Source organism: Mus pahari, chromosome 17 (genome assembly GCF_900095145.1).
Source record: "Mus pahari chromosome 17, PAHARI_EIJ_v1.1, whole genome shotgun sequence".
In the NCBI taxonomy this organism is placed as follows: domain Eukaryota; kingdom Metazoa; phylum Chordata; class Mammalia; order Rodentia; family Muridae; genus Mus; species Mus pahari.
Window position 1 is genome coordinate 61,968,502 of NC_034606.1, and position 12,975 is coordinate 61,981,476.

Sequence of the window (12,975 nt, forward strand, 5' to 3'; positions counted from 1 at the left end):
CATAACCATCTCGTAACAAGATCTGACTCCCTCTTCTGGAGTGTCTGAAGACAGCTACAGTGTACTTACATATAATAAATAAATAAATCTTTAAAAAAACAAACAAACAAACAAAAAAACAGAGTACTTGCAGGGGTGACGTGAGAGAAATATTTAGCTTAGCTGGCAAGGGGAGTCAGAGCTGCCCAGTGAGCAACAGTGAAGTTACTTGAATGTGCAGACTGCTGAGCTCTGTGGAAGTGGGCCTGTGACGACTGAACTTGGTTTCACTCAGAATGTCCTTCAGGAAAACTCTCTAGAATCTCCCCTTCACACAGAAGGCATGAAGCGTAGGCTGCAGTGGGGAAGTGAGGTTGGACAAATACAAAGTGTGATTTTTGATTTCGCAGCACAGGATGGTCATCCTTGACCCTAGTCTAGATTTTACTTCTGACTAACCGCTGATGTCATTTTGTCCCGCAGGTCCAGGGTTCTCCACAGGGACAATATATGCCCAGAGCTGTGGGCACAAAAATGTATGAATACTTTTTATATAGGGTTCCGTTTAATCCTCAGAGCCATTCCTTGAGGATGGCTGCCATCATCCCCAACTGAGAAAACAAAAGCTCATAGAGAGGGGTGTTCAAGGGTAGTGTGGGATGCAGTCTGGTTTAGCCAGCTCTGATATCCATTCCTCTTCTCTACTTTACACCTCTCCTTGGCTTCACATTGGCAAGTAGCTCTGGTGATTTAGGGCAGCTCTGACACCTGAGACATCCTGACACTTTGGGGCTTGCTCCCCACCTTGTCCCCTGGGTTTGCAGTCTCTCCTGCCTCACAGACTGTCCAGAGCCATTTGACTTATCATGTGACTTTAACACTTAACTCTAGGGGTCGGTATCGGTGTCAAGGTGTGACCCTTTACACATGTCCTCATTCAGTCTTCGCAACAACTTTGTAAAGTGACCCTCTTCTCAGCTTTATAGATAAAAGCTCAGAAAGGTTAAGCAATTGGCTCGATTCCCAAAGTAAAGAGGGACCCATATTTTACATCCGGGCAGCTACCCGTGGCCATCCCGGCGGCAGCACACGCAAATGGGGTACCGGGGAGCTCTTGCAATTCCCTGCTTGCAGTTCTTGATGGGATGAGGGGAGGAGGAGAGGGGGGGCTCTTCTGTCATCATTCCATCCCCACCATCATCAGCCCACGTGTCACCATTACAATAGCTAGAAAATCTTCGATATTGGCAGACCCACAAAACCAACAATTAAAACGATGGCTTTTACGTATAAGCATTTCTGACATTTTTATTATTATTATTGGATATTTTCTTTTCATTTCAAATGTTATTCCCTTTCCTGGTTTCCCCTCTGAAAACCACCCTTCCCCTCCCCCCTCTCCCTGCTCACCAACCCACCCACTCCCGCTTCCTGGCCCTGGCATTCCCCCACACTGGGGCCTAGAGGCTTTGTAGAACAAAGGGCCTCTCTTCCCATTGATGTCCGACTAGGGACATATTCAGCTGGAGTCATGAGTCCCACCCTGTGTGCTCTTTGGTTGGTGGTTTAGTCCCTGGGAGCTCTAGGGGTACTGGTTAGTTCATATTGTTGTTCCTCCTGTGGGGCTGATTTCCGACCTTTCTTAAAGGTAAAGACAGACCTCACACCCCCTGGCCCACGGTAGCTTCATGCACTGTTCATTAGGAAGTTGGATTTCTGTTCTTTAACACAAATTGCAGATTAAGGAGCACACACTGCTATGGCCCCACCAACCGCATTAGGCAGCCAGAGAATCTCCCAGGGTCTTCGTTTGTTTTGTTGTTGGTTGGTTGGTTGGTTCCATTCCATTCTACCTGCTTATTTCAGAATGTACCAGGCTGGTCCCTGTTCTGACAGCTACACTACTCTCTTCCCTCTCATTGCTTCTGTCCTGATTCTGCTCGTTGCTGTCTTTCCTGTGCTGGGACCCTGCCCTGCTATCCTCTTTTGACTTTGAGTGTCTTGTGCTCTTGGTGGACGGGGCTCTGCCCTGCCTCCTGTAGGGACACGTGGCCATATTGTGTTACAACTCCCCCCGCAAGCCAGACCTAGTGGTGCAGGCCTGTAAGACAAACGAGGCAGGAGGGTACTGAATTCTAGGTCAGCTTTAGCTGCACGGGGAGAGCAGATGTAGGAGGAGGAGGGGCAGAGGATGTAGCTCAGCCATACCGGACTTGCCTGGCGGGCGGGTGTGAGACTTTGGGTTCGGTCCCAAGTCAGGGACTGGTCCCAGCAGACCAGGCTGCTTGCAGTAGGCTGCGACCATCCTTCCTATAGTCCCCATCCTTTATCGCCAACTAGCTGCGTCTCCCTAGGGCCTTGTAGGTGAGCCTGGGCCCCTTCACAAGCTCTAGAACTTAGTATAGAACCACAAATGGATCTTGGATGCCCACTTACACAAGACAAACCTCTACACAGCAAATAAAACCAATCATTTTTGGCAGACTGCTTGCACTCGGCAATGAGGATTCTCAGAATATTAAGATTTCCTGCTCTTCTGGGAACCCTGGGACAAAGTTCTCTGCTGAAGGCTCTCAGATGAGCTGCCAAGAAGACGACAGTCTCCCTGGCAGGGGAGCTGTGTGTCCTATTTAAAGAATGGACCTTACACAAGAGCAACAGCACTGTATGGCCAAGGGTTTTCATTGAGGACGAGGGAGGTGGCCACGTGGCAGAAATGAGACAGGAAATGGAGCTGTGTTCAGAAACAACGCTGGCCACTTGCCCTGTTTGAAAATTCTGTTTAAAGTTATTGAATTTATCTTGAGTGCTGTGAATTATTTATTCATGTTCTATATTTAACTTGTTAAATGAAGAGCGTGTTCCTGTAAGGGAAAGCCTGTTTCAGTCTACTGCAGATAGTCTTGAGAAATATTTCTAAAAGTTAGAGCTTGGTCCCAAGGAAGCCTGAGGATCATAAAAAAAAAAAAAAAAAAAAGGAAGAAAGAAAGTTTCCTGCTCAAATTATCATCATAATCATTGGGTGTAATGTTGGCTGTGTATCAGTTTCTCTTTCCTTTTCCTCCGTCTTTCCTCTTCTGGTATCTTTCTAATTCACACAGAGGTAGTGACTCCCTCTGAGCCTGCTAGTATGGAAGAGGCTGAGCATATTGGGAATATAGTTACCATGAGTGAGAGGCTACCATGAGAGTCACGCGACTGTAGTCTAGGATCAGATACTGAGGCAAGGCAGAGAGGGCTAAGAAAATAGACCTCAGTCCACTAGAGTCAACCCGGATGTTTTACTTATTTAGAGATAGGGACTCAAGTAGCCCAGGCTAGCTCAAACCTGCTATGTCACTGAAAATGATTTTGTATTTCTGATCCTCCTGTCTCTATCTCCCAAGTACTGGGATGAAAGATGTATGTGTGTGTGTGTGTTTAATTAGTTACTGTTCACTTTACCTATGTGTATAGTAACAACAGCTGCTAAACATGAAAGTTGCCTTATGGTTAGATTTTTTTTTTTAAATCATTTACTCCCCCCTGGAAGTAGATGGTGTAGATTAGGCATCGCTAACTCAAAACTCCAGAACTCATGCACAAAATCCTCGAAAATATCATATAAAATTACCTTTAGGCTACAGCTATAATACACATATGAATTTCTTACTTATTCTCAAGTACTATCTTCTAATACATCTCATTATGGGCATATAAGTTCTCCAAACCTTGAAAACCCCAGTTCAAAACACTCTCGTCTCAAGGAATACTCAATCAGGAATTGTCCTTCAAATGTCTGCTTGGGAACTTGAGACATGACTCGGTGGTTAAGGGCAATGGTTGCTCTTGCAGAGGACCAGGGTTCAATTCCCAGCACCCACATGGTGTGCTCCAATTCTGGAACACCCAATGCCCTTTCTAAGCCCCTCAGGGGCCAGGCACACCTGTGGTGCACAGACAGACATTCAAGGCAAAACACACATAAAATATTAGGAATATAGCTAATTTATTTTTTTCAAATCTGCATAGGTTTTTTTTAAATCCCTTTACAATTCTTCCATATCTTGTAATATTCTGTCCAGTGTTCTGTAAGATCAGTTTAACAAGATAGCATACCAAGTCCAGTTCCCGGATAAATGGGTTTGTTTGTTTGTTTGTTTGTTTTAAGATTTATTTTATTTATTTATTATATGTAAGTACACTGTAGCTGTCTTCAGACACTCCAGAAGAGGGCGTCAGATCTTNTTANGGATGGTTGTGAGCCACCATGTGGTTGCTGGGATTTGAACTCTGGACCTTCGGAAGAGCAGACGGGTGCTCTTACCCACTGAGCCATCTCACCAGCCCATAAATGGGGTTTTTATATAGCACTATGATATCAGATGAGAAAATGTTGACATTCTGAAGGGAGAGTGGTTGTGAGCATATTTATGACAGGTGCATGTGTCTAAGGAAGGGTCTGACACTTGACCAGGAAGCAGTGGCATTCATGGGTTGGGTCTCCAGTCCCAGAATGAATCGCTTCCAATCCTGGCCCCTCCCCACATGTGTCTGAAACAAGGTCCTCAACTTACATTTATTTATTTATTTATTTTTATGATTTATCTATTTATTTTATGTATACAGCCTTCAGCATGCATGCATGCCTGCATGTATGTCCACATGCCAAAAGAGGGTACCAGACCCCATTACAGATCGTTGTGAGCCACCATGTGGTTGCTGGGAATTGAACTCAGGATCTCTGGAAGAGCAGACAATGCTCTTAACCTCTGAGTCATCTCTCCAGCCCGGTCCTCAACTTACTTGTGCCTCATTTTTCTGATCCATAAAACAGAGATAACAAAGGCCTTGAGATGTACTCTAGATGATACAAGGAAATCACTACAGATATTCCTTGATACACAATTGGAGCTCAATAAATACCAAGTATTATTTAATAAAATAGCAAAAGAAGAAAATAAAACAATTGAATTCTGTACAACTTACCTGTGAAAACAAATGATTAGAGATTTCTAATCTCAAGCATGCTATTAGAAAGAAAAAAAAAAAGCTGGTGGGAAAAAAAATCACTTTCAGTATTTACAACAGGCCAGCTGGTTAATCTGTCTAATATTTATTAATCCTTAGGTGAAATAGAAAAAGAACAAAGCACACAGGCTGACAGTTTACAAAGGGAATCAGATAGGCCACAGGAGCACAAATTTGCCCTCATACATAATAAAAATGTGATAAAGACATAGTGGAATATCAGAGAGAAGTTGTTAATTACTAATATCAGACAGAGGGGCATTACAGCCTATTTGATGCACATTAAAAGAATAATGAAGCCGAACATCTCTTTGCACAAACAAGTTTGCTTATGTTGGAAGATAGCCCTACGGTGTGGCAGTATCAAGAGTATTGTAGTCAGTCATCATCAATGAATTAATCACTGACAGCCTTTCAGAGCAGAAAGGACCAGGCCCAGTTATACTCTTGGGTCAAATCTGCTGCATACCACTTTTCTCATCTTTTTCCGGAAAACAGAAGCCAAACGGCCGTGTCCCAACTTACGCTGAGATCGGCGTTACCCTGTTATCAGAAGCAGGACAGGGAGAGAAAAAGAGCCTACGAAGCTACCTCAGCCTCTCAAAACTGAACAGTCTAGCACCATGGTTCTCAACCTGTGGGTCTCGACCCCTTTGGCAAGCCTCTGTCTACAAAAAACTATTTACATTGTGACTCATAACAGTAGCAAAGTTACAGTTATGAAGTAGCAACAGAAATAACTTTACAGTTGGGGGAGTACCACAACATGAAGAACTGTATTAAAGGGTCACAGGGACAGGAAGGTTGAGAACCACAGGGCTAGCACAAAGCATGAATCCAAGTGTAAGCACTGAACTTTGGTTAATAATATGTCAACATCAGTTTGTCCTTCAAGCTTGGGGAGGTCAAGGTTACCCTGGTGGCAGAATGCCAGTTACAGTGAACACTAAAGTCCTGTCAACCTGGATCTATAAAGCTATAGACAGTGCAGGTTATTGATACTATCCTGACAGAGCTCTCTTGTCCTTGTTCCTTCACAAAGGATATGAACCTTTTGTTTTTGAAACAGGGTCATAATGCATTACCCAGCCTAGCCAGGAAGTCTTGTTTGATTTTTATTTACATTTATTTTATATGGATGAGTGTTTTGCCTGTATGTCTGTCTAGACATCATGTGTTTGTGTGGTGGCCACAGAGGCTAGAAAGGGGAGTCAAAGCCATTGGAACTGGAGTTATAGCCAGTTGTGGGTTGACATTTGGATGCTGAGAATCAAACTGTGGTCCTCTGCTACCAACCGCGGAGCTCTTTCTCTAGCCCCAATAGCCAAGACCTCTTGAATTCCAATGATCCCCTGCCCCAGTATCAGGAAGCAAGGATGCTTAAGTCCGTCTTCAGAGAGTAATCTGTGCAAACCCACATATTTAGCTTCAAGTATCAATGTGAAACCAAATCCCTGAGCTCTGCCCAGCTGCAGAAATTAAAAGCCACAAGATCAATAACCAGATCACTATATTGGTGTTACAAGTGCTCAATTATTTATAGTCACTAAAGTCACCACACATAAAAGTGATTAACACGTAGACAGTAAAGTGTACTTGGGAGGCACCTGGGGCTTGGAGAAATGCTTTCAGTGTGTTACAGAGACAAATGAGGATTTATGAGACTCTGCGTAGTGGATAGAAGTGTATATATTTTGCCACGATTTAGGAGGTAACCCCTGTCCACATCCATTCCTGCACTGGTGAGACCCTGAGAAGTTCTGCCCAAACTCACCTATCAAATTGATGCTGTACTGTAGACACACGTGGGATTCCAGTCAGTCTGTGCCACTCTGTTACCTAGGAAACCATTATTGGGTTTTGCTCTAGCAAGAAGAGCAATGGTAAGTGGAGAGCCATCTCAGAATCCTCTCTTAAGGGCTTTTGTAGCTTCACAGGCCTCCTGCTTGCTTCTCTTCTATCCACTGCTCCAGTTTGATCTGGATCTGCATAGCCTGGACCACTGCTTGTACACACACACACACACACACATCATCTACACACATACATACACACACATACATATATACATACACAGACATGCACATACACATACATATACACACATGCATATACACATACATACACATATGCATACACAAATACAAACATGCACATACACACACAGACACACACAGAACAAGACATACAGACACACACACGGACATGCATTTGCACATACATACACATGCATACACATAAACACACATATATACAGACATGCATATATACACACACATACGTACACACAGACACACATACACATATACATACACACAGACACATACACATACACACACACACACACACACACACACACACACACACACACAAAGCAATACCAGCAAAGCTTTAAAGTCCTTAGTTTTCGCTCACTGCTTTGTGCTTTGCGCATGCTTGTTTTGAAGCCAGTGTTTAAAAATCAGGTTATTGCTCCTAAAACCGTCATCTTCAGCCTTTCCCCTAAAATACCTGGTGCTACTGAAGCCATCTCTTGTCATGAGGTAATCCTGCAGAACAGAGCTGCTGCTGCCACTAAAGGGCACACGTTCTGTATTGTGAGACTGCCTTGTGGCCTATTGTACCAACCAAGCCAGGAACCGTTCCCTGCTGTTCCCATTCAGCAGCACTGCCCTCCCACATCTGTGCCTTCCTAAGACAAAGGAAATGCTCTCTTGTCCCTTGTGTGGATGAGAAGTGGGGAAGGAAGACAGGCCACAGATGAGGTTAAGAAGTCAGGCGTGGGGGCCTGGCGAGATGGCTTAGCGGTTAAGAGCACTGACTGACTGCTCTTCCAGAGGTCCTGAGTTCAAATCCCAGCAACCACATGGTGGCTTACAACCACCGTAATGAGATCTGACGCCCTCTTCTGGTGCGTCTGAAGACAACTACAGTGTACTTATGTATAATAATAAATCTTTATGGTAGCAGCTGGTCATAACCTCATGCACCCAGAGGATGATGTGTTCACGGCCAGCTTGGGCAACTTAGTCAGAGTCTGTCTCAAAAATAAAAAGTAGAAAATCCGTTTATGGATATAACTCGGTTGTAGAATGCTTGCCTGGCCTGGCATGCGTGAGCCTTGGGTTCGATCCATAATACTAATAAACATCATATCAAGCCAGGCGTGGTAAGAGCAGCACTTAAGAAGCCAAGGAAAGATGATTGCAATGTGTTCCAAGCCAACACAATGAATACCAGGCCAGCCAGGGCTACCGGTGAAACTGTTTAAAGGGACAGGAGATCATTCTTAGAGTGAGTGTGCAGCATGAGGTCAGCTAGTGACAAGTGACCCTGCTCGTCCCTCCTTGAAAGTCCTTCATTTCTGCTCCCTACAATTTTGCAGCTCCAAGTCTGTTCTTCTGTATCTGTGCTCTTGGGATGCGTGCTACACTCTGGATTCACTCCCTGGTCTAGCTTGCTGCCTCCCAATCCCCCTGCCATGCATCTAGAAGTTAGGGTTCCAGGTGGCTCTTAATTGCTTCTACAGAGATGCCTGCCTCGCTCTCTACACCAGTCCTGATTTCTGATGTCTACACATGGGCCATCGTGTTTGTTTCTAATTCAATAATAAGTGCTATCTGTATGCTCTGTGATTCTTCACATAAAAGCATCAGAACACCCCGGCTCCATTGCTCCCTAACCACTTCATATTCCTATTATGGAACTAATTTAGCCAATTACCTGAAAGAGAGAGAGAGAGAGAGAGAGAGAGAGAGAGAGAGAGAGAGAGAGAGAGGAAGAGAAAGGTAGGTAGGTAGGTAGGTAGGTAGGTAGGTAGGTANTTCATATTCCTATTATGGAACTAATTTAGCCAATTACCTGAAAGAGAGAGAGAGAGAGAGAGAGAGAGAGAGAGAGAGAGAGAGAGAGAGAGAGGAAGAGAAAGGTAGGTAGGTAGGTAGGTAGGTAGGTAGGTAGGTAGGTAGGTTCAGCCTCCTTTAGCAGAATTAATCACTTAAAAGTAAGAGATTTGGGCGGGCAGTAATGGCACACACCTTCAATCCCAGTGGCAGAGTTGAGGCCAGCTTAGTCTATAGAGTAAATTCCAGGACATGGGGAGTGGGGTGAGGGCTACCCAGAGGAAATCCCTGTCTTGAATCTCTACCCCTCACCAAAACAGGGGAGGGAGGGGATAGATAATTGGGCAGAATGAGCTGATACATGACTACAGTCCCAAGACTTGGAGGCAGGAGGATCAGGAATTCAAGGCCAACATCAGCTACCTGAGCTCTTGTCTTTAGGCAGGAAGGAGGCATATGATGGAGGCAGGAGAATCAGAATTCAAGGCTTGGCTACTGAGGGACTTCTGCATGGGACCATATGAGACTCTGTCAGTGGGGAAAATCGGGTTTTGGTTTGTTGATGTTTTGAGACAGCAACTCATCTTACGTATGCCAGGCTAGCCTTGAACTCGTGGTCTTCTTGCCCACACTTGGAAACAGGCGTGAACCAAGCATGCCCCAGTAGAATAAAAATTGTGAGCTTCGGGGGTCATCAAGATGGCTCAGTGGGTAAGAGCACTTGCTGCCGAGCCAGATGACCTGAGTTTGGTCCTGAGACCTTACATGGTAGAAAACAAAGCTCACTCACATTCGTACCCAGTAGACAAACTGCTCTTTTACAGTTTTAAAGATTTATATGTATGAGTGTTACCTTCACATGTATGTCTGTGAAGTACCCATGGAAGTGAGAAGAAGGTATTAGACCCTATGAAACTGGAGTTATGGATGGTTGAGAGCCGAAGTGTGGGTGCTGGGAATCAAACCTTGGCCCTCTGCAGGAACAAAAATGTTCTCAACCACAAAAGGAAAGAGACTAGGCACCATGACACGGCCTTTAATCCTGGCATTCAGGAGGCAGAGGCATGTGAATCTCTGCGTTCGAGGACAGTCTGGTCTACACGGATTGTTCCAGACCAATCAGGGCTACATAGTAAGACCCTGTCTCAAAAATCAAGCCAAAAAAAAGAGAGAAAGGAAAAAAAAATGTAGCCATTTAAAGTACTAACCTTGGACATTGCAAAAGAAATAGAGGAACCAGGTGGGAGGTAGGCAGGATGCTGCACCAATTCAACTTTCCTAGCTGTGCCTCCAAACTCTAGCATCCCCCAACTACAGAAATTGACCCTAGCTGGTTTACCTGGAGTCTGCTGACCCCAGAAGGTAGCTTGCTTTGTAATGATCATGTACTCCACAGACTCATCCTGAGAAGCTGGAGCCAGTGTCCCTGGCTTCAGTGGCAGAGGTCTCTGCCAGGCATTGGAACTGCTGTTGGCAGTCTGGCAGCTCTGGCGTCTCATGAGGGCAGGAGTGTGGGAGAGCCCTAATGGTAAGCAGGACCTTACTGAAGCCTATGGTCAAGGCCCCAGAAAAGAAAAAGGCCATGGCCTGAAGGTGATTGGGGAGCCGATTCAGGTTAGGGCTCCGTCCCACGTGTGTAGAACAGACGGAGGCAGCTCTGATCTGTATTGGCATGGCTGGCACCTGGGAGCTGGCACCGGGGCTCATCCAGATTAGAGCCAAGTTTGCACCTTATGAACTCCACCAAAGAGGAAGAAGCCCCACCATTGCCCCAGCGGCCCCAGAGCTGCACCACCCACTGCCACTGAAGGAAGTGCTGACTCTCTCCACAGGGCCGGGATGACTCAGCAATGAGAACGAGGAGAGGACGTGGAGATCACCACCTTTCTCTCCTCTCGCCTTCCTTCCTCTTTCCTTCTCGGCGCCCAGCGATGGAGGGACTGGACAATAGGATCTTCCTTGCGCAGACATGTAAGTATGCGCCCCTCCCCACAACAGACATGCGCACACCAGGCCCAGCCCCCCCCCCTACAAAGCGGGGGCTCAGACCTGCGATATCCACCTTGATGCTCACACAGAACGTGCAGAGCCTCTTCCCATTCAGAGCGATAGTAAGCGCCTGCTCTCATTCTCGTTAACAAACACAGTAGCAGGCCAGGGTTGCAGTTTTCTTAGCCTGCTTCCTCCTAAAATATCAGTCTGTGGTCAATCAAATTCTGCAAAAGACAGTTTCTCCCTCAGATGTTGCCGGCTAACACAGCTCTCTAAGTCCCCAAGCTTTAGTAGGGTCCCCCGGGAATAGAGTCATAAGACAGCCTTAAATCAATGGGTTTCCCAAGATTCTGATTCTTGGAGTCCACTGTTCCTTCTTAGATTTCTAAACCCACTGTCCCTAGACACATGCTGGCCTGTGACATACCGGAAACCACGGCAGTCACTGGCAGCAGCCTCTGTTCCCCTCCAAATCAAAAGTCAAAACAGCTTCTCTTCATTGCTGTAGTGTTTCAATTTTCGTAGTCACCCTGTGGACATGGAATAGGGTTCAGTTTTCCTGCTAGATGCTATGGTAGGCCCGACCGTGCAACTTGAGACAAACAGGGCCATCTGGGAAATCTTTTCCTCCACGGGACACTCCTTCCTCGTCTGTAGGTGGCACTAAAGGTAACAGTGGGTGTAAGACGTCTGGGCGGCATTCTCAGGAAATGGCAGCTGCAATAGTTGATTCTGTCGATCAGAGGCACTGGAGCTAGAATATTCAGAATGACTATGGCAGCCTGAAAGAATAGGGAGGTTCTGTGGGCAGAGGCCTGCAGGCTTCTCAGAGGGGTGGCTCCCAGACTGCTAAGATGCCTGACAGGAGGGAGGGAGGCAGGCCGGCACCTTCAGACACTATTGAGGTTCACACACAGTCAGTCTGTGAAGGGCAGTAAAATGGCAAGATGAGCATCTTAGGACACAGACTGGAGAGACTGGGGGGGGGGGGTCAGGTGATTCCTGCTGTGAGCAGGAAAGTGCAGCTTGCCACGTGCTCTCCCTGCCTGTGCCTGGGAGCTAAGAGGACCAGGAGGCCTCTGACTGGAGACAGTCTGGTGGTTGTGGACATCAAACCTGGAAAGTGAGACCGTGCGTTCAGAATGTGCAGTAAGTCAGGTTCTTGTAGAGTCCAGGAGTTTATAAGAAACGTTTCTTTGTTCTTTGCTGTTTTTTATCATGCATTTTTAAACGCTGCAGCTGAGCACGGTGCTCAGGTGAGAGGCCCTGGGGGACCTGGGGGGGGGGATGTTTATCTGGTAGGAGAGAGGAAGAATAGCACCACAGAGCACCAAGCTGTCTCCTTCCTGAACAGAGCCAGCTTCACATCCCAGAACTTAGCTGGGAAGAGCATTTGAAAATGCTGGAGCCCTTTCTATAGAAAGACGCTGTTACCAGACTGACAATTTCGGAAAATCACTGCATCTGTGATGCCATTGTATGGGATCAGTAAGTTAAGCCTTAACATTTTGGTTTTGGGGAAAAAACAAGGTTGCCACTGGTAGGATTAATTAATTAATAATGCCTCTTAATAATAATGCGCCACCACGCCCGGCTAAATAAATAAATCTTAAAAAAAAAAAAAGTCAGTAGAAGCCAGGCAGTGGTGGCACACACCTTTAATCCCAGCACTTGGGAGGCAGAGGCAATCAGATTTCTGGGTTCGAGGCCAGCCTGATCTACAGAGTGAGTTCAAGGACAGCCAGGGCTACACAGAGAAACCCTGTCTCAAACAAGCCAAACCAAACCAAACAAACAAACAAAAAACTGTCAGTAGACGGCTTGACTAGTACAAAACAAAAATGAAAATTAAAAAGTCTTGTTTTGTTTTGTTTTGTTTCAAAACATCCCAGCCTCAAGACAGCCGACATCATTCTTGTCCACCCGCAGTCTGTTCCTATAGGATGCTCTCAGGACATCCGGGAGCGGTGCCATGTCTTAGTTAGGGTTTTACCACTGTGAACAGACACTGTGACCAAGGCAACTCTTTTAAAACGTGTGTGTGTGTGTGTGTGTGTGTGTACACTGTCACTGGCTTCAGACACACCATAAGAGGGCATCAGATCCCATTACAGATGGTTGTGAGCCACCATGTGGTTGCTGGGAATTGAAC

At 45.9% G+C, this 12,975-nt stretch overlaps 1 protein-coding gene across 2 annotated transcripts in view; it reads left to right on the forward strand.

Annotated features, from left to right (window-relative positions):
* Pced1b (PC-esterase domain containing 1B) overlaps positions 1 to 12,975 on the forward strand; it is a 130,486-nt gene that overhangs the window by 94,240 nt on the left and 23,271 nt on the right. For both annotated transcript variants that reach the window (XM_029548261.1, XM_029548262.1), the window contains one exon: positions 10,664 to 10,802. The gene's annotated coding sequence lies outside the window, so the exon portion shown is untranslated. The remainder of the gene's footprint in view (positions 1 to 10,663; positions 10,803 to 12,975) is intronic.